The 22,828-nt window shown below is 40.4% G+C and overlaps 1 long non-coding RNA gene and 1 other non-coding gene across 2 annotated transcripts; one reads left to right on the top strand and one right to left on the bottom strand.

Annotated features, from left to right (window-relative positions):
• The first annotated feature begins 430 nt into the window (after window positions 1-430).
• Window positions 431-503, top strand: trnak-cuu (transfer RNA lysine (anticodon CUU)). Its single transcript has one exon. It is a non-coding gene; the product is annotated as a tRNA-Lys (tRNA).
• Window positions 504-590: 87 nt separating this feature from the next.
• LOC145421509 (uncharacterized) lies at window positions 591-2,400 on the bottom strand. Its single transcript, XR_013902891.1, has 2 exons — window positions 841-2,400; window positions 591-759 (listed from the first exon to the last, which is right to left on the bottom strand). It is a non-coding gene; the product is annotated as an uncharacterized LOC145421509 (long non-coding RNA).
• Window positions 2,401-22,828: the final 20,428 nt, after the last annotated feature.

The raw sequence follows: 22,828 nt of genomic DNA, 5'->3' as shown, positions 1-22,828 counted from the left end.
CAACACTGACTAGACACAATTAAATTTTGACAGCACCGGATTCAGACCCACCTATTGCATTCAGAACTGCTCAGATTTCGGTTCATGTTGACATAACAGCATTACACAGTTTCTGCTTTGTCGGCTCCACATGCATGATGTGAATCTCCCATTTCACCACATCCTATAGGTGCTCTCCTGGCTCTGTGGTGGCCACCTGAGTACAGTGAACTCACTGTCATGTTCAAGAAACCAGTTTGAGTTGAGTTTTGTGACATGGTGTGTTATCCTGCTGGAAGCAGCCACAAGAAGATGGTACGCCGTGATCACAGAGGGATAGACGTGGTCAGTGAGAATGTTAAGGTAGGCTGTGCAGTTTAGCGAAAAGTCACATTTAAGAGGCCCAAAATGTGCCATGGAATTGTTGCTCACACTACTGTTTCTTTGTGGCACCCAGCTAACTCAGCTGGTAGAGCATGAGACTCTTAATCTCAGGGTCGTGGGTTTGAGTCCCACGTTGGGTATATTGTAGAATGGCAGACACAATCTGTGTCACGGTCTGGCTGGCAGACCGTGGGGAGATGGGGAAATAGGACCCAAACGCCGGACTCTTCAGTGCAACAGTGTTTATTTACAAGGTGGTGAAGTAAACAACAATAAATCCCCAGTTTCCCAGACTCCCGTGGAGTGTCTTCTTCCCAAAAGTCCCCGTGTAGTGCTCTCTGCCCCAGTGTCCCTGCACTCCCCGTGCTTACTGCTCCTTCTCGTCCCACACTCCTCCTGAGGGGAAAACAATAGAGGCAGCCGTTAACACTTATCCCAGCAGGCATACACTCACACTTGACTTGTTTGAAGACTGACGTGTAGTCAAACGCAATAATCCCGCATCGGTGGAAGCTCCATCGCTCATCTAAATAGCTCCCCCGACGAGCCCAGATGAGGAGCAGGTGTGCGGCCAGGACTTCGGGTGTGGCCAGCCCTCAAGTTAGACCACGCCCCCAGGGCTGAAGGTGCCTGTAACTTGGCCACAGCAGAAAGGCAAAACACACACATACCTGCCTACATACAGATGTGCATAGGGGCAGTGCAGACAACACACCAAATAATAATAATAATAATAATAATAATAATAATAATAATAACAACAATAACAGTCACAGTCCCCACTGCCCACGGACCCCGAGTCCCCAGAGCCGGGTCCGTGACAATCTGCATGTTAACATACTAGTTCCTGACCCCCATTGTCCCTCTAACATTTAAATGTGCATGTTAGATTAAAAAGCTTATGTGTGAATGAGGCTTGTATTAAGACAGCAATTTATGTGCTCCTATAGAGTACCAGACCTTTACCATTACACCAACAACAACCTGAATTGTTGATACAAGGCAGGATGGAACCAAGCGTTCATGCCAAATTCTGACAATCTAACACAGAAATTGCAGTTGAAATTTAAACTTATCAGATCCAGAAAAGTTTTTACAATCTTCTATTGTCCCATTTCGGGGAGCCTCAGTTTCCTGTTCTTTGGGAGTGGCACCTGGTGTGGTCTTCTGCTGCTGGAGCCCATCTGCTTCAAGATTTGACATGTTGTGTGTTGAGGAAAGCTCATCTGCATACATCAGTTCTAACTACTGGTCATTTGAGTTATTCTGGCAATCACCCTTTGACCTCTATAATTATCAAGGCATTCTAACCTAGAGAACTTCTACTCCCTGGATATTTTCTCTTTTTTAGACCATCCTCTTTAAATCTTAGAGAAAAGCCCAGTCATTCAGCAGTTTCTGAGAACAACAACCATGGATCAGGTGATTGAGGGTCACCTGATCCAGGCCTAACCATATGCTTTAGCAAAAAGCAACTTTCCAGTTGTCCTCTCTGCCCTCAGTAATGAGAAGCAGTAGATGTGGGTCTGAAGCTGGCCCTTGCCCTGCCCTCTGGGCTATGTTCATGGTACTTTATGATAAAATCTTATGTGCAGACAGAGATAGAGAATCTGTAACTTTTTTATTAGATGCATTCTCAGGCTGTACATCTAGTTAGTGAGAAGCAACTTTAAAATATATAAATAAAAACTGCCTGTAGTTAGCTTACTTATAGCTCTGGTTGTTTTCAGATAAAATAAAAAAAACAAAACAGTAAAACCTCCAGAGAAAAGTGGACTGCCACTCAGTTGTCATCTTTATTTGCTCTGTGCTTTCATGGACTTGATCTTTGGTGTTTGCATTTGTGCATGTGCCTGTCTAAATATTATTCCCTGTCATGTTAAAACAAGATTTTTCCAGTATTGGGCTCTGTAGAGTTCCAGGAGGGAAAATCCTGTGCTATTCTCCATGGATAAACATAGAGCAGCAGATTGGATTTAAAAAAAGAATAAAGAAACAGCAGTCTGAAGACACGTGGTTTCTTAACCTCATACTCTACATTTCCAGAGAAACCACATGTTTTTTCCACTGTGGCCTTTGGGGATTATAATCTCAAAACTGTGGCCTTTCTAATCAAATCTGCTGTTTAAAATAGATTTAACCGGCATGGCAGCCGGTTCCTCTCTTAATTTCGAACACTGTACATGTCCTACACAAATACATGTGAAAGTGCAGCGATGCATGGACAGCCCGTTTCACTGCTCCGAAGACTGCTGTGCAAATTGATGGACCCATGGAAAATCAAACAGCTCTTCTAACTTTGAAAATAAGCCCATCTCTTTGGATCTATCCTTTCTGAAAATCTGCATTTGATAAAACTCGCTCAGACTGCTGGCAAAATCAGTGAACTGGGCATGCTATGCTGGGCTTCTTTACAGACATCAAAACAATACTGGATGAACAGTTATTCACAAGCTGATTTTGGAAAAAATGGTCCTCGTTATAAACAGGGAAACCTGCTTGTTGTGTAAGACTGACTATGGTGTAGGTGCGGGTTTAAATGTGCAAAGACTGCTGCTTCATTGATGTCTTTGAGCCATTGATTTCCAGAAGAAGGAAAAAAAATTACCCACTTTTTCCAAAGTGTTGGCCATGGAAAAGTTCAAAACTAGAACATCAGACTTTTGCCATAAAGTAAAGAAGGGCACTAACAGTACCAAGAGAGATTGTTTAATGTTCAAATCTCTGTGGAAACAGCACAGTTCAGACACCCCTGTGCTTTTTAAAAAAATACCTTCATTGTATATGGTGGCTCTGAGAGTCTGCCAGAGTCAACACTCACAGTTTTCCTTGAGCCTCTCTTGAGACCTTTTTCTCCGATGCTCACATTTTCCAGAAATCGTGGCCTTGAACTCCAAAAGAATTTCAGACACACTGTGTTATTCGTTAGGTGTTGGTCCACATTACTTTCTAACCGGCCTGAACTCACAGCTGTGTCTGATTTAGCCATGACCTTTAGACTGTTGAATCAAGGAATTGCATTAATTTATTTTTTTCTCTTCCGCAGTGAAAAAAAAAAAACAAAACACAAAAAAACACCTTCTGCCCAAATTCCCGACTTTACCTAATTTAATTACATGTGATTTTTTTTCATGTCGCTTTATCACATAAAGCACAAAGTCAAATGGTCAAATGAGATCTACTTGATTGTGTCACAGTACGGCTGTGTGCAGGCAAAAGTAGGACCCAAACGCAAACTCAGAGACAAAAGGTAAACTCAAAAAACACAGCTTTATTGCTGGCGTGGAGTGGGACACGAAAAACAATACAAAATAAACTAAACTGGAAAAACTAACGCACAAGGAGCCACAGGGAAAAATCACACAGCTATGATGGAGGACGCAACACTGACAAAGAGAAACATGGGGCTTAAATACACTGAGGGATAACGAGGGGGAATGAGCCACAGGAGGAGAGCACAGCTGAGAGTAATTAAGCAGGACGAGGCAAGGGAAGCAAAACTAGAAACATTAACATAGAACAGACTGTGAAAGTAAAACAGGAAACACACTGACGGAACTCAAGACATGTGAACTTAACAGACTGGGGGAGACAGAGCATAGGGATCTGAAACATGGAACAGAAAGGAACAGTAGATCAACATGAACATAACAACGCCACAGGGGAAGAGTAAAACTGAACACGATTAACACAGAAACACCAGACCTCTTCACAATAAAACAGGAAACATAATGAGACGTAGACATGACAACCCAAACTTCACAATGTAAGACACAGACATGAAACACATGAAGAGCAGGGGAGATTTACCATAGTTGGAAACACGAAGGGGAATTAATAAGAACTAGAAACACTTAAGCATGATAACAAATGAACTTAGGAACCTGAAGGGCTTACATAAACTAAAACATCAAAATGAACTAAAACTCAAAACACTGGGTCATAAGACCCAGGATCGTGACAGATTGGTAGACATTTCCCTTAATAGTTAATTATTTGAATATATTAACCTTTGAGTTTATATAGTTCAGTTGCATTTTACTCAAAAATGTTTTTGAGGGTGGCAGAAATTTTTTTCCCATGTTCCTCAAACCAAATTTCCCAAGGCAAATTGAGTACTTTGTAAATCAGTGCCTTCTATTCTCTGCATCTTGCTTGCAGATATACAACAAATACATTAAGGTGAAGAGCTTGTCCCTTGAAGCAGCTCATCATCAACTGTTTGGAAGTACTTTGGTTTTAGATCAAGTTAAGTTAACCAAGAATAAATCATATGCATATGTGTTAGGACAGCTTTACAAGTGTATTTACATCTATACTGCAGTTACAATGGAAGCACTACATTTAACTTCTATAAGGTGCATTTAAGCCAGAAAAACATCTTATTAAAACAGGTTTTTTTTTTATTAGAGTGCTAAATGAATTTATTAAACCACCTCCCAATGGGTTATGCCACACATTAACAGTTTTGGTAATTAACAAAATGTTTTTTTTTATGCTGGTTAATCAACCAGAATGGTGGTGAAAGTTCTTCAATCGAAAGAGATAAAGAACTTTATTATCATTGTAGTTATACAACGAAATTTATTTGGTAGCTCACAGAGGCCAGCAGCAATAAAACAAGAAGCAGCATAGTAACATAATAACCATAGTAAACCTAGTAAAAGTATAAAATATAAAGTAAAAAGAAGGCAATTAGCACAGTAAATAAAAAGAAATATAATAGTATTTACAATATGATAGCTTGAGTTTGAGAAATATTGTTCTTGTTATCCCTTAATTGTCAGATTTACAGTTTTACAAAAAATCCCCCAAAACATGAACTCAGTTTGGCTTTTGCCAAATAAATAACAATCCAATTTGTAATTTTAATAAAATTTTAATGAAAAACTGAAACTTTTTAATTCCTTTTTTGTTTTTATGAGATCATTGTTGATCATTTTTAGAATCACTGGGGTTTTTTTTTTTTCTTCTAATAGCCGCACTGAATTTAGCTCAATTCAATTCAATTCAATTTCAGTTCAGTTTTATTTATATAGCATCAAATCACAACAACAGTCACCTCAAGGCCATTTATATTGTAAGGTAAAGACAATAATACGAGAAAACCACAACAATCAGATGATCCCATATTATTAAGAACTTACCAACAGCAGGAAGGAAAGATTTCCTTTTAACGGGAAGACACCTCTGGCAGGCTCAGAGAGGGGCGGCCATCTGCCGCAACCAGTTTGGAGGGGAGGGGGGGGCAGAAGAAGACATGCTGTGGAAGAGAACCAGGGATTAATAATAATAACTAATAATTCAATTCAGAAAGGTTTATAAAGACATAGTGAGTGAAAAATGGTGAGTGGGAATCCCCAGCAGCTTAGGCCTTTCAAGGCATAACTGAGGGAGGATTCAGGGTCCCCTGATCCAGCCCTAACTATAACCTTTATCAAAACGGAAAGTTTGAAGTCCAATCTTAAAACTAGAATGGGTGTCTGTCTCCTGAATCCAAACTGGGAGCTGGTTTCACAGAAGAGGGGCCTGAAAACTGAAGGCTCTGCCTCACATTCTACTTTTAAATACTCTAGAACAACAAGTAAGCCTGCAGTGTGAGAGCGAAGTGCTCTAATAGAGTGATGTGGTACTCAGATTATTATTTTGAAATTGCAATGAAAAACGTCTTTGCCACTAAAATGAATGAATCGTCATCACAATATTGATCAAAATAATTGGACCATCAATTTGGCCATAATATTGCAACCTTAGTTATACCTGATCTTTTATAGGATTGCCCCACACCCATGAAATTGACACTTAGCACTGGTGATGTTCCAGTCCTTATGACTTGAACGTCCTGGTTTATCTTTAATATATCACTTTCATCATGGAGCAGAAGTAAAACATAACCGTGTCTATTCTTTACTTTGGTTAACCATACTTCATGTGCAAAAGTGCCATGAAATTAATTTCATAGTTTGATCATAAAATCAGGACTCGTTCAAAATATTGATCAGCTATCAAAATAAATGACCTCAGATTCATCATGCAGCCAACAGTGATGCGTCAGAATCTGATTTTTAATTAAAGCTCTTTATCAGACTAATATATCAGCAGGCCAGTGCTGCTGACTAGCTCCAGGGATGACAGAATGATATAGCCAGTGGGCATATCTGTTTAATTTCTGCAGCAATATACTTCCAGCTGTTTCTTCAGGATAAATTAGATTAATTTTGGAATTAAAAGGAGAAAAAAATCACTGAAGATGAAAGTCCAGTTTTCATCCACAGCTGATATGAAAACATGAATCTCATTGTTGGATAGGTGTGCTGAAATTTCTTTGTTTTCCTTGTTTTCAAAGTCAGCTGTCGTCTGTGGCGTCTATGACTCAATGGCAGCTGAGTCACACATTCTCTTCTCATCTCATCTTATCGGTTTCTTTAGCTGTAGACAGAAAAGGGGGAGAACAAGACACCGCACGAAGTGGCTAATGGGACAGGTTATGAACTGTATGAGAAGATGCAGCCATCCAGGCAATAATGAGAGACTTTGTTTAGAAGTAAGTTCAGCTTTCAAGATCTCACAAACAACAAACATTTGGCCTTTATTCTGAGGAAAAGAAAAGTTGGGTGCTCATTAAAAGCCGCGCACAAAGAAGTGACATGAAGATGAGAGGTAAAGAGAAAACAAGATGACATTTCATTAAAAAAAAAAAAAAACAGTTTCTCTTCATTTCACCATTAACATAGATAGATTCGTCCATCCCTTATAACCTGATGTTGTGCTATATATGGTGCTGGTTTGCTGGTTATGCAATGTGTTTCTAGTCCACGTATGTGGACGTCTCCAAAAATGTTGTGACAGAGTCAACAAAATGCTAGAAAGTAAACTTGAAACTAATTCGGTTCATTCTGGTCTGCAAAAACATTGTCTAGTAAATGTGGAACAATTTCAGATAAATAATTGCAAAGGGCGAGAGGTGGGGTACATCGTGGACAGGTGGCCAGTCTGTCACAGGGCTAGCACAGAGAGACGGGCAACCATTCCCACCGAAGGGGAATTTAGAATAGTTAACCTAAAACCACTAACTGCACGTCTTTGGACTGGGGGAGGAAGCACCCGGAGAGAATCCACGTAAACACATGGAGAACATTCAAACTGCACACTGAAATACCCCAGCTGACCCTGAGCCAGAGGCGTGACCTGTGTGGCCTGGCAGCATGTCGGCAGGTAAGTGATATAGTACAGCGGTACCAACCGTGAGTCGTTTGTTACCGGGCCATGGGAGTTGAGGCTCGGATGTGAAATTTATGGTTCTCGGGATTTTTATCATTAACTTGGGTCTTTTCCCGTGTTGTAGTCATGTGTCTTATTTTGAAAGAAACATTTACACGTTACTATAGCGACCAGAGAGCATTAAGGGGCAGAGAGGAGGATGTTACTCTCAGTGCTGTTGGTGCATTTCAGGAGGACGCTGCTAATAAAGTTACAGAATTACACAGTGAATTCACGTTTATTATTATATTTACAAAATACCACAGTTTTTGTCTTGGCTGTGTCATTTTATTTTGTTGTATTTATCTATGACACCTTAAAGGACACACTAGGACAGTCATGCTGACTTTGCTGTGAGTTTCATTTCCACCTGTCTCTCTTTTCTGTTTTCAAAGCCAGATTTCTCTTTTAACTGAGCCATCATACCGTCTTACCATCCAACAACGTCCAAAGACATGCAATTAGTCTGCTTAAGTTACCTGATGATGTGAATGGTTGACTGTCTCCGTTCAAAAAACTCAATCTCTGATGGTACAGTAAGTGGGTGCATTAGTGGCTATAGAATTAGGATCTTACATCTGGAAGGTCACAATCAATGCTGAAAGGTACCTACAGGGTTAGAGCAAATAAGCTTCTATTCAGACAAAGCTTTTTTCAAGTAAGACAAGTCAATGCTAAACTGCATACTGCATTTTACAACAACAAGGTTTCATAGTAGAAGAGTCCAGGCAATAAACACTTCTGTTAGTAACATCTAGAGCAGGGGTGGGCAACTCCAGGCCTCGAGGGCCGGTGTCCTGCAGGTTTTAGATGTGTCCAACACAGCTGATTCAAACGGCTAAATGACCTCCTCAACGGCTGTATCCCAATTCAGGGTCTGCAGCCTTAAAGTACGCAGCCTTAACGGTCCTCAATTCAGGGAAATGAAGGACGCATTTGAGGGCCGCATTTCGTGCAGCCTTCGAATTGGGACAGCCTTCGTCGCGTCGCGGTGACGTAATCGGCCTTACAATGCGGCCTTTAAGGCTGCAGACCCTGAATTGGGATACAGCCAACATGTCTTATAGTTCTCCAGAGGCCTGGTGATGAATTAATCATTTGATTCAGGTGTGTTGACCCAGGGTGAGATCTAAAACCTGCAGGACACCGGCCCTCGAGGCCTGGAATTGCCCACTCCTGATCTAGAGCATCATGAATCAACAAAATATGACCAAGAAGACCCAGGACTGATGAGCAGCTGGAATCCTACAGCAGACCAGAATGGGACAACTTTCATCTCTGAAAAATCCAGCAGCTGTTCTCTTCATTTCCCAGATGTTTGCAGACTGTTGTTAAAAGGAGAGGTCATGCTACACAGTGGCAAAATAACCCTTTCTCCACATTTTTGAAATCAAATATTTAAACAGCACATATGCTGCTTAAATATTTGATGTACTTTCTTTGTTCCGCTGTGAATAAAATGTGTATTTATGAGATTCTTTTACATTTTTCACAGTGTCCCAACTCTTTCATATTTGGGTTTTTAGGGTGGGTGTGTCCTGTGTGACTGCAGTGGGTCCTGTGGGGTATGGGGAGTTTGGAGATCTGGTCAACAGCATTTTATGCAGCATGGCATTGCAGAATGTGGGCTGAATGAATAGAAAACACACGAATTATTATCAGCATTCTGCGTCTCATATTATAAAATACTCTTTGTCTAGTTAGACTGTGCCTTAAACGATGAGATATTTCAGACTGATTTTAATAGCCTGAACAGACTGAAAGACAGAATCTGCAGATATCCAAGGCTACGAGCTCAAGAATGATTCATGGGGACTGTTATTCAATTTATTAAATGTAGCATAGTCATTCTTTTATATTCTTAAGTAACGACATCAACTTTTTTTTAATGCAGTGATTTACCTTTATGCTGTGTGGTGGATTCATGAGGCTAACTTGTAGTTTTTAAATAACAGATTTCACTCAGCAACATCAAAAGTAGCCTCGTGTGCCTACACATGATCATAGAGCCCTATCACTACAGAGAGAAAAACACAGAGGAAAAACAGAGGCAGGAGGTGAAGTCTGCGTGATGAGGGTGATGTTTTAACACTGCTATATGATGTGGCATCTGTGAGTCTCTTTAATTTTTAATCCTGACTCTCCTGCGGTCACACGGAGTTATTTTAGCTCTTGTTAAAAGGACACAGACCCTTACGTGAACCTGCTGTAAGGTCACAGAGGATGAGTGACGGCGACAGTCTGAGCTCATACTCCGCCAAAGTCAAACATGCACATCAGGAGGTTTGTTTTGTCAATTAGACAAGCGATGCATGACGGAGCCTCTCTCAGCCTCCGCTGACCTGTGCGGTTTCATCTCCTGTGCACCTGTGCCATGTTTGATGGTGCGCAAAGGGCTGGTTGTTCTCTGAGACAATTTTTCCCCAAAGCACACTCCAGCACCAATCCCAAAGCCACTTTGCTTTTGCCGTTTCGTTTGGTGCCATCACCCATCCAGTGAGTTTAATCACATATGTGTACTCGGGCGAACGTTTGCAATTCTTTGTCAAGATGAAATATATGTTTGCAGTTGCCTCATATTTCCAAAAGCATTTAGACCAGTGCAGCAGTGTTTTTGTCCTTTTTAAGTCATTTATGCATTATATTAAAAACAACAGTTAACACTTTTCAAAACATAGCTTTCGTGGATTTGTTTTTACATTTCTCCAAAGCTGGGGTCAGAGTGATAAGAAAGGGTTTTATTGTGCTGAATGCAAACTTCTGCACTCCGTGACCTTTCAGATTTCCAGCTGATGTACCTTTTGTTGCTGTGGGAGGCATCGACTTCCTTCTAGCCAACTTTTTTTTTGGATGCTTCTTGAAATGTTAAGAGGATTAATCTGTGCCTGACACCGTGAGAAAAACAAATTCGATTGAAAAGACAATAAACATTCAGATACCTTGAAGCTGTAATTTCATACAACGTAAACTTTAAGCATTACTTTTAATGTTGAAATACCAACAGTCATTTTTCAGTGCGTTACACCAGAATTTCAATTCACACGGTTCCACCTCTAAATTTTTATATAGGATTTAGAGATACTTTACGTTGTTACTTGGCTGCCAGTGTTCAAGATCCTTTTTATTAAATCAAGTCAACCTTGCTGAGAGTGAATAAGAATTCACTGATGTTTGATGTTGCATCAGATATTCTCTAATGAAGTGCTGCCAGCTCTTCTCAGACATGAAAGATGAGAGAAATTAAGAATTAAGCATTAAGAAGGCTGATAAATTCTCTGCATGCCACAGTAAAATAGTGCTCTGCTGCCAGTGGAGGATTCGCTGCAAGTACTGCAGATAGAGCAGGGGTGATCCTAGGTTCAAACTTTTAAGGGGGCTCAGCTCCCAGTCATAACATCATGCATGCACTGCCTTGTAATTAATATTAATAGAATATGCTGTTTGCAAATGTAATCAACCGTTTTCACATTTGCAATTCACCTCAATTCAGTTGGATGCACATCACATTGCTACCTTCAAAAGCAACCTAATTAGTAGGATGACCTATCGTAGTGTCTAAGAACAATTCAGAGTGAATAATCAGACATTTGAATCTAATCCACCAGCTCTAGTGTGGAGCCTTTAGCTGTCAAACCTGAGGAAAGTTTTAAAGAACCATTTGTGGCAAAGCAGATAAGATGAGAACACGTACAGCATCTCCCTCAAACACTTAAAACACACTCTCTAGTGCCACATTTAAAGCATTTATCCTAAGCAGGTTCATTATGCACTGGGCTATGAAATAATCTTTTGGAAATCTTTTTATTAATGGGGGAAAAAACATGGTTCCAAATTGTGGAGATTGAGCTATTCTTTCATTTCATCTCAAATGTTTCCTTTATCCACAGCAACAAAAGCAGCTTCAGCTCTTGCATTAGCTAGATACAAACCTCCAGCTTTATAGCTTTCATTCTCCATCTCTTATTAATTCATATTTACTTACACCGAGCTTTTACAACTACTGCTGTTACTAATGCTTAAAAGAAAGTGTTTTTAATGTGACAGGCTGGTCACAGGGCAGCAAAGGACATAAATCCTGATGTAAACAAGCAGAACAAATGACGCTTACGACAAGAAACGTGCATTATTTTCATCACCAACAAGAGGCAAGAACTCTACAGCAACCCAAAGGTGAATGGTGTTTATATAACCTTTTTGCCACTGGATGAGAAAGTCTTTTGTGCTTCTTTTGCTCTTATCGAGTCTTTGGTGATCATTTTTCCTTAGATCACGTCGATGCTGACCTTTGTTTCGACACTTTTTGCTTCCGTTTTTCAGATATATTTATTCTGGTGCTTGTAGTTTGTACTTGTGCATTTTTTTAAGTTCACTTATACCTCTGGGCTTATAACAAGGTTTTGCTATTGGCAGATCAATTTCTTGATGAATTGTTTAAACGCACACCAAAGTGGAGAACAATACATTCCTCCACCGACTTTGTATTCTGTAAAATATTTTGCTTTTCAGCTCCGTCCACCAGCAACAAACTGAGGGCCAGAGGCACATTACACTTACAGGAGCTAAGGAGAGGAGGAGCTCAGTCATGACTGAGCTCCTCCTCTCCTTAGCTCCTGTAAGTGCGCTGATGTTAATACCAGAGGAGCTTTTGTCAGCAGAGTGTTGGCGACATTTTCAGTGTGTGTCTGTGTTGCTGATGTTCCTAAATGCTACCATTTTGCAATAATACTACCAAATTTCACAAACTGAACTTTACAAGAAGGCACTTGTGGCAGTGGGACTGAAAACACCTGAATTTAAAGATTAAGAGGTTCGGACCAAAACTCCCCCCCCCATGCAATGCACTTTTTTAAAAAAGGCTCATTATGGGACACAAAAACTATGTGAGACACTGGCAGCTATAGGACACATATAGGGTTGCCAACCGTCCCTTAAAAAACGGAATCGTCCCGTATTTAGAAACAAAAGTACACGTCCCGTATTGAGCTAATAAGGGACGCACTTTGTCCCGTAATACAGTGAGAATCAAAAGTAGTCTATAAATGTTTATGGAATTAACGCTTTGTTTGAAAACATAATTCCCAGCCCCTCTCCTGCTTTGTGACCAATGAGCTGACAGCACACTTATGACAATTCAAGTATGACAATTCAGATTACCGCTCATCTCATTGGTCGAGGAAAGGTCGCTTACGGAGAAAATACCGGAAGACAACAGATGACCACAACAAGAAGCATGGCCAACAGGGGAACAAACGCCGACACTGCGGTGCAAGTCTCGGACGACAGTACACCTAAAGCTGGGCAGACACTGTGCGATTTTTTCAGTCACGTTATTCAGCTCCTGCTCAAACTGCACGATTGACTCGCAGGGGTTAGAAGTTCATAGGTCACGATGCAGGGTCTCACACTATACGGCCCGATGCTCTGATGCGACCTGAGTGCTCACACTGTGCGTCCATAAAATGAAGGTTATAACAGAAAATCTGTCGCTCTCTCTTTCTCGCTCTCTCTGTCTTTCACTCACACAGACACACCACCACCATCAACTTTGCTAAATTGCTAATGAAAAACATGATCAGGCAGCTGTGATTGAGCAGCAGTGTAAATCCAACTATTTTCAGGTTGTTGTGGTCGTGATAATTTTGTGATGCCAAATCGAAAAGGCTCGGATGAGCTTTCCAAAGTTCTACAAGTTGTGCCTCCATCGCTTGTGTCCAGATCACACTCTGCACAGCCGTCTCGTTACCCCACGTATACTACACAATGCACGATGAAGGCCAAAATCGGGCCGATCACCAAATCGGTCGCACGACTCAAAAATCGGCTCAAAATGGGCCAAAAATCGCACAGTGTAAGCCCAGCATTAGAGCAGCAATGTTTGTTCCCCTCAGAGAAAGAAAAAAAGGGCTGCAAAAGTACAGGGAGGAATGGGAAAAGGAAAACACCTGGCTGGAAATTTGCATGATAACACTTATAAAGCGCACTGCACTGTGTGTCGGCGCACTTTTTCCATAGGCATGCTTCTAATGGTGGGCACATGAAGAACATGAGGGGCGTGACAGCTCGGGGAACCCTTAACCAATTTCTTGTCCACCAGGCCACGGCAGAAGCAGATATGGTATGTAAACACTGGTTTGTTTTTTTAAACCCTCTGGTTAAGGTTAATATGGGCATGTGCAGTGAATATCAGTGCTATGTGGCCAGAAGTGTGATAATGTAATTTATTTTGTGTAATAAACAACTGCATGGATAGATGATTACAACAAATAGATGACTAATACATAAAAGTAATACATATTTTAATAATAATGATGAGTTATGATGCGTAATCATGGGAACAAGTGGGTTTACAAACAGGAGCAGCTGATTAGCATTAGAAAAGCTGAAATAATACCTCAACTGAAGCCAGTTGTACTAAATGCACTAAATGTGCACTGTTACAAGAATGATTTTGTTCTATTGTTTTCTATTAATTTATATAATTTTAAGTTAAGCAGGACAGAGTTCTTTTTAAGAAAGATGTACTTATATTCTCAAAAGTTAAGCATGACAGGCTTCTGTTTAAGAAAGAGACCTGTTTTACTCTGTTAATGTTGTCATTTTGAGCTAAAAATAAATGGCTAAATGATCATTTGTTTCCCATATGGTCATATCACAAAGAATATGCATCTGCTTAAATCAAATTCAAGTCAAATGGTTAAAAAATAATTTCACACACAAAAAAAAAAGAGCTACCACACTGGGAAGGGTGAAGACAACTGGGTTGCCCGGCCCTGGCCACGAGGTGTCCCTTATTTATTTTTCAGGGAGTTGGCAACCCTAGACACATACACTTAATATACCTTTATTGTCCTGTCATTCTGTCATTTTCTTACCGAAATAAAATGTTCAAATGTTAACTTAGGCTATTCAAGCCAAAGCAATCAGTATGTTGCTTGTGTTATATTGAAATGACAATTGTTTAGCAAGCTATGAGTGCGTAAGCTAGCTTTGGCAGCTTGCTAACACTCAGCTTGTATTAGCTTTCTAACAGCTAACTAGAAAAAGGGTGCTAAAATAAAATTCTTAACATTATGATAATTGTGCTATCCCTCATCATTCAGAAGCCCAGTAACTTTAAAGATTCCTAGTCCCATGAACAGAATACAATTTAAAAACTGACTCTGGCCTTGCAGTTGTCTGCCCCTAGCTAGATGTGGCCATTTCTCTTTTCCTAAAGACATCTGCTGTATACTTAGAGAAAGAAAAGCAGTATAATGGAGTCAAATTAAGGCTTATTACAGGTCTCATGAACAAGTACTGTGGCTAATCCTCAGCCTTCAAGGTTAAGGTGAAACAGTTATTAAGGTCTGGTGTAAGGAGTGGCATCAAGGCTGCAATTATTGCTTTCCTGAGAAACAGAAACCAAGGACTCAGTCAGAGAACATGAATAAAGTGATGGAAAAAGAATGTAAACAAATGAATACCATTAAAAAAACTAATATGTAAGTGAGAGACAAAATATGTGTCTTTCAAATCAGTCTGTAGAGCTGTTTACACTGTATGCACAGATAGATAATCATAAAAGTTTGTGCAAGTTAAAACAAAAAGACTAAACTGAACCTGTCATGCATCCTGAAGAAAAGAGGGGTGGGCTGACTTTTATAAGGCAAAGACAAGATGACTTGATTCTGCCAGGTTCTGAGAAAAGACCACATGGTGTTGTCGCAGTAGGTGGAGTAATATATGTGGTAGCAGGCTTTGTGTTTGAACCCTACAGGTTCAAAAATGACTCACACCAGGCTGTCAGACATACCTCCCTCTGTGTGTCTACCAACCTCTGTCTGAAGCTGAACTTCTTTTCCCATCTACTCTGCCCCTATGTACTCCGCTCTGCCTATGGATAAGCTCCTAATAAGGTGTCATAGAAGAAGAATCAGGTTGCCTACTGCAAGCTCTTCTTTTAAAATAAGGAATGATTTGAAAACCGTATATATTGTGATTCTCTGAAGGCTGCTTCTTGGATGAACTACATCAGCTTCGATTATTTAAATCAATAGAATGATGAATGAAAGGACAGAAAATCTCATAAGGTGTGTCTGCACAGTAACCAGAATCGCAGATGTAGAGTTGGAGACTTGCCTAAAGTTTGGAATTTATATCCATGTGTGGTTCTGGGTTAAGAGAAGCTTATTCCAAAAATGGATGCCGCTGTGGTTTCTCATGTGATTTAGTGCCTTCCAGTGTTGTTCTCTCTAGTCCACTGTAGCGACATGCTGGTATATTCACCAGAAAAGAAGAAAAGCTATATTGTGAAAACAACGAGTTGTGACATGTGCTGGTGTTTAATGTTTCAAAACCTGATGATGTTACTTCTGAGTATTTTGGAAGTCCACTGATGAAAGTCATGACCCCTACAATACCCTTCCCACAATTACAATCAGCTGAAGGCCAGGTCAATCACTCATAATATCTGCTTCCCCTCTGTGACTCTGTAATTCACTGTGTGGAAGACGAACATAGATGATATTCATAGCCAGGCTTTTGGAAGCAGCTTTGTGCTGAACCTGTGGATATAAGCAGCTAGTCATCATTTAATCATCAAATTCTTTCTTTACAGTGCTGAGTCATACAGTTCAAGTATGAAATTTACGTTTATTTAACTTGAATTATAACTTTTCAAAATTCAAGTCTATAGAATTTGGAAAACATCCGGGACTCCCAATAAAAAGGTCAGAGTCGACTCTGACTGGAGCTGATGGTTTGATCCCCAACTTCTTCTGTCCATGTGTTTTACTGGCTTTAAGCAAGACTCTGAACCCCAAGTTCATGCATTACCAAAATACTTTACATGGATCTCAAACATTCCAGCATCATCCATGAGCACTTCCCTTGGCCTACATGGACCAGACATCAGCAACAAAACATGTGACACTGATTAAATCAGACAAAGAATGAAAAGGATGAGCTGGAATGGCGGTGGATCTGCAAAGCAGTTTGCAGATGCATGGCAAGCTGCAGCTAAACGTCCTGTAGATTTCCTAATTAGATGTGCAGAACGGTTTCACTTGAGCCATCAGCTAGACCGGTCTGCTGGAATTGTGGTTGAGCCAGACATTCTGGCCTCTTGCTGTGCGCCGCTCGATTTTCTGCTGTAGGAAGGCTAAGCAAAGGTAAACAAGTACCAGTGGTGAGGGTGTTTGAATGTGTGGCTGGGTGAATGAGATATACTTTATGAACTGCTCTCTCTCGCTCTCTGTTTTAGTGCATTGCCTTTACAGTTCCCATGCATTTGACACTTCCAAGCAGGCCTCATCATATCCCCATGTGATGTTATAAATCTTCCATGTTGATACTGTGTCTTTTTTTAACTGTCATGATGGAGGTCCCAGCATAGATACAGGTTAGCAAATGTATCTTTATTATCCATTTATTACCCTATTTTTGTATCTTTCATTGTCCATACGATTGCTTCATCTTTTAAAAACAACCACACATCCCAAATTATTCCATATCAATCCAGGACTATATGGAGCTTTAGGAGCATTTAACCTTTGAATAATTTCATTACTCTAGCCTATAAGAGGAGCTTTATCTATCACATAATCTAAATTACACTTCAGGGGTATTTTTCAGCCTCAGGTAGACGTAATTTTGGGGGAAGCTGTAAAATAGCGTAATTGGGTGCTAGAGAAGTGTAAAAGCTTCAGCAGCAGTGATACAGCTACCACTAGCAACCTCCTGTCATGTAAAAGCAGAATGTCAAAACAGACATGGAGGGATAGGGCTGCCCAGGGTGCGTTCAGGATTATGAAATGACTTCAAGCTTTAAAATGAGAAGGAGGCTTAAAATGGCAATACTTCTGTTGGAGGTAAATCTGATCGATCAGACATCCTACCAGTCATCACTGCAACACTCATTCTATTTGCATCAGTTGTGATGCCACACAAATAAATATTTAATTCAATCTCATCCCAGCCTGGTGAAAATGAAACCAGCTACACCGCAGGCAACGTTATCAATAAACCTATTTATCCGAGGGAAGTTAAAGCAGTGCAGATTACAGTTTTAGATATGCAAACATTTCTTGAGGGCAGAGCTGCTGTAGAGCCCGAAATGTTTTTTGGCTTACTTAAACTTTAATGTAAAAAGTGAGAGAAGTGCAAATTTTATGGTTTAGCATGTAAGCCTGACACAGAGCGATAAGGAAAATACAAGGACGGGGAAAATCTGTGAAGCTGAGCCATCTTGCTACAAACGCGAGCTCGATGGCCAGATATACTTTTGATGAAGTCCATACTCATAAATAGAAAACAATATTTTTTTGCCAACTTGTGCTTGGAAAACATGTGTTCTGGCTGCGCTCACTGAGGTTAAATAAATAAAACTGCGACTTCTCAGCAAGCAGTGATTCGAAACTAAAACAGTGTTTGTTTAACTGGAGTCAGTAAAATATATGAGCCAAGAAGTTCTGTTGGAGTTTTGAACTCTGTGCAATTATTGAGAATTTCTGAGAAATTGAAAGTTGAGTCTCTTCTAGTTTAATGTGATCCTGCAAACCATTGTGCTGATTAACTGACCTCTGAAATTGATGACAGACTTTATTATTTTATTAGTACAAAATGGAGATGTTCAGTAGTCATATAAAATGAACCTTTGCTGCTCTTTAGTTAATTTTTTTTTTATAGTTTTCTTTATGGTTTTGTTCATTGGTATAGTTTATAGTAGTAAAAATTGTAATATGAACCCATTACCTACTTTCACCCTACTATCACCCTATTAGAGCACTTCGCTCTCGCTCTGCAGGCCTACTTGTTGTTCCTAGAGTATTTAAAAGTAGAATGGGAGGGAGAGCCTTCAGTTTTCAGGCCCCTCTTCTGTGGAACCAGCTTCCAGTTTGGATTCGGGAGACAGACACTATCTCTACTTTCAAGATTAGGCTTAAAACTTTCCTTTTTGCTAAAGCATATAGTTAGGGCTGGACCAGGTGACCCTGAATCCTCCCTTAGTTATGCTGCAATAGACATAGGCTGCCGGGGAACTCCCATGATGCATTGAGTTTTTCCTTTCCAGTCACCTTTCTCACTCACTGTGTATTAATAGACCTCTCTGCATTGAATCATATCTGTTATTAACCTCTGTCTCTCTTCCACAACATGTCTTTTATCCTGTCTTCCTTCTCTCACCCCAACCGGTCGCAGCAGATGGCCCCGCCCCTCCCTGAGCCTGGTTCTGCCGGAGGTTTCTTCCTGTTAAAAGGGAGTTTTTCCTTCCCACTGTCGCCAAAGTGCTTGCTCATAGGGGGTCATATGATTGTTGGGTTTTTCTCTGTATCTATGAAGCGCCTTGAGGCGACTTATGTTGTGATTTGGCGCTATATAAATAAAATTGAATTGAATTGCAATTCAATTAAATATAATTGAATTGCAATTCAATTATATTTAATTGAATTGCAATTAAATATAATTGCAGCACGGTGGCACGGTGGTTAGCACTGTTGCCGCACAGCAAGAAGGTCCTGAGTTCAATTCCACCATCAGGCCGGGGTCTTTCTGTGTGGAGTTTGCATGTTCTCCCCGTGTTTGCATGGGTTCCCTCCGGGTACTCCGGCTTCCTCCCACCTTCCAAAGACATGCAACTTGTGGGGATAGCTTAATTGGATAATCCAAATTGCCACTAGGTGTGAATGTGCGAGTGAATGTGAGTGCGAATGGTTGTCTGTCCCTATGTGTTAGCCCTGCGACAGACTGGCGACCTGTCCAGGGTGTACCCTGCCTCTCGCCCTATGACAGCTGGGATAGGCTCCAGCGCCCCCCGCGACCCTGGATGAATTGAATTGAATTGAATTTTTAAGATACATCTGTTCACCTGTTTGATAATGCAAATATCTAATCAGCCAGTGATATGAAAGCAAATCACTGTATTAATTCTGGTCAAGAAGGCCCGATGAAGTTCACACTGGGCATCAGAGTGATGAAGAAATGTGATTTAAGTGGCTTAAGTGAATGTGGCATGAATGATGGTGCCAGGTGAGCTGCTCTGAGTTTTTCCCAAACTGCTGATCTGGTGGGATTTTCCAAAACAACCATCGTTTACAGGAATGGTTAAAAAAAAGAAAGAAAATAACTCAAATTACCACTTAGCACCAAAGTATGGTGAAGAGCACCTCTGAATGCATGACATGTCAAACCTTGACGCAAAAAACAGCAGCTCTGCACCAGACTAAGTGTCACTTCTGTCAGAAACTCGGGCTACAGTTCACAGGACCTCACCAAAATATGGTGTGATGACTCTTCATTTCTGATGCAACATTTAGATGGCAGGGTCCAAATTTGGCATAGACAACATGAAAGCATGGAACCATTCTGCCTTGTCAACAGTTCAGGATGGTGGGGGTGTAATGGTGAAGCCACATTGAACCCCTTAGAACGAACTGAGCCTCATTTAAACAACACCACCTATTTGAGTAATGTTACTGATCATGTCCATCTCTTTATAAACGCAGTGTACCATCTTCTACTGGCTGATCCCAGCAGAGTAACACACACTGTCACAAAGCTCAAATCATCTCAAACTGGCCTCCACCGTCACCCTGTCCAATAGAGCACCTTTGTGATGAGTTGGAACAGGTGATTCTCATCATGGGCGAGAAGCTGACATATCTGCAGTAACTGTGTGATGCTGTCATGTAAATATGGACCAAAATCTCTGTTTCCAGCACCTTGTTGAATCTGTGCCATTAAGAATTAAAGCAACTGTGAAAGCAAAACGGGTCCAGCCTGATATTATTAGGGTGAAAGTGTCCAGTGAATGCATATGGCCTGATTCTCTTACTCGTGTCATATAGGTTGTGTCTAAAACTATTTATCCATGCACTTTCAACTCTCTGTGTAAAGAGGTCTATGTACACAACTGTATATTGACTTCATTTTATGCTGTTGCTAAGTGCCTGCCGGTCATAGGTGGTAGTTTGATTGTATCTATTATTGTAGAGTGTTTACTTTACAATATAAAGCACATTGAGGCGACTGAAGTTGTGATTTGATACTGTATAAAAAAAACTGAAATAAATGAATTTTTAAAAATAATGTAAATTCTCAGGTAATTTTTCTCTATGATGGTTATTATGTCATCGATGTCACACAGTGAAACATCACAGACCAGCCTTATCTAAATAACAAAAATACCAACATGCATTTTGGCATATAATATAAATGCATGTTGTACTGAGTGAACATCTCTACCAAATGAATAAACATAAATATAAATACTTTGTGGAAGTTTATGTTGTGGTTGACTGCCGCTATCCCACACATCCATTTGTCTTCTTTTTCCTCTGGTGCAGGTCATGATGGTGCTGACCACTACATTAGTTGTCATGGAGGTTTTGTGGGCTTTGTGTGATCTGTATAGCATATAGAAATAAACAATATGAGCTGAAGATGTGAAAAGAGGCAGGCAGCCCTTATCCTCTGACAAGAAACAAGTGTAGCATGATGCATTACACAGCATGGAAGAGGAATAAAGATCAAACTGTCCTGCTGCTTCACTTCTTTACTGTAAGACATAGAAATATCTGCTCTGCATTATCTGACAAAGTATGCATGCAATTTTTGCTGAATTTATTACAGTGCTTTGTCATTCTGACATTAAATTAAAGTTTCTATGTTTAATAAATATTTTAGTTCATTGGTAAAGGTTAATTAATTTTAAAGCTATAGAGACGGGAGGTTAATTCCTGTTTGGATTTACAATGCTACAGCTTATTGTGTGTTTTCGGGGCCTAAATTTGTTTACACATTGAAAAAATGAGAAAAATCCTTAAGGAGAAATTTCCTGTGACATGTGAATCAATGGTTTGTATGTAGCAGACTGAACTACATTTAGTTTCAGCTCTGTCTGTAACACAGATTGAGCTGTAAAAGTAACAATAATGGTAAGATTTGACAAACAGTTATGTAAACAGGAAATTAATCTCAGTGTAATCTCCACTAAAGAAATGGGTAGCTGTAGTATAAGCCTGTGTGTATACATGCACCTATGTTAGTATGCATCTGAAAATCTCTTATCTTTTTGAATAGTATTCACTTTTCCATAATCTGTTTGTGAATCTGCACAACCACACAGGAGTTTTTAGTTATTTTGGCTGATTAGACCTACAGTCATGTTGTACAGAGATTAATTGAGGTGGAGGAGTACAAGATTACAAGCAGTCAGGGCAGGCAAACACCACAATAGTAGCAGGCAAAGAAAATCTGGGCATTGAAAGAAGGAAAATGCTGCAAGGCAGGTCTGATAACTGGTCAACTGAGAGAAGAGCCAAAGATCTTAGGCAGACAGCCCAAGGGCTGGTGAGCACATGCACAGATCCAGTGGATGGTTTTGTGGTTTGTGAGCAGGAGAAACAGAGACTTCAGGTAGATGGCCTAAAGGCAGGGCAGCTGTTGAATGTGGAATACGTCTCCTGGCCAGCGGTATGTAGTGAGGCTGGATCCTCTTTGGGGAAAGCTGGGTGAGCTGAATTGTTCAGTTAAGTGCAGGTTGTGGGGTGATCAAAATCCTGGAGACCAGAGCTTCAAGAAATCTGCCATGAACCAGAAGACAGAAGATCGCTGGCAGTCTGAGGATTGACCTACACAACTGACTCTAAGGTGGACGAGAGGCCAATCAGGTTATCAGACAATTCAAGGACAGTTTTTCTACCTAAACTGCTCCTCTGTTGGCCAACTAAGTGTCAGGCAAAGCAATGCTAGAAGTTTAACTTGCTGCTAGCAATCATATTGACTAATGGCTATAGTGGTGCTAGCTAACTGGCAGAACTAACCAGGTGGGAGGACTAGGCAAGTAGTAAAGGTGGTGGCTGAGGCAGAGGATCATGTATAAGGATGACATGCAAAAATTTTCAACAATCTCCTGTTTCCAAATGGATCTTTCCAAATGTTGAACTTCAGAGTTCTCAGAAAAAGTGTCTAAACGTATCAAGTCCCTCCAGGAAATATTGAGAATATCAGAATATCGAGAAAGTTGCCAGATTAATTCATGTCAGTCTGTGCTATCAGGAGTTCCTCCTCCATGACTTTCTCAAGCTGACAATACCCCCAGATGAAATCAGCAGCCCTCCACCGCGTCTGTGTACAGCTGTCCCGGAAACGGCTTTGTCCTCCAATCTAATGGTTTACCAGAGCTGAACTGAAAAAGCAAAACAAAACCCAAATGTATAAGCCAGGT

This window comes from Astatotilapia calliptera, chromosome 3 (genome assembly GCF_964374335.1).
Source record: "Astatotilapia calliptera chromosome 3, fAstCal68.1, whole genome shotgun sequence".
NCBI classification, from domain to species: domain Eukaryota; kingdom Metazoa; phylum Chordata; class Actinopteri; order Cichliformes; family Cichlidae; genus Astatotilapia; species Astatotilapia calliptera.
The sequence above is the reverse complement of the archived record's forward strand: the minus strand, read 5'-3'. Positions and strand labels throughout refer to the sequence as shown.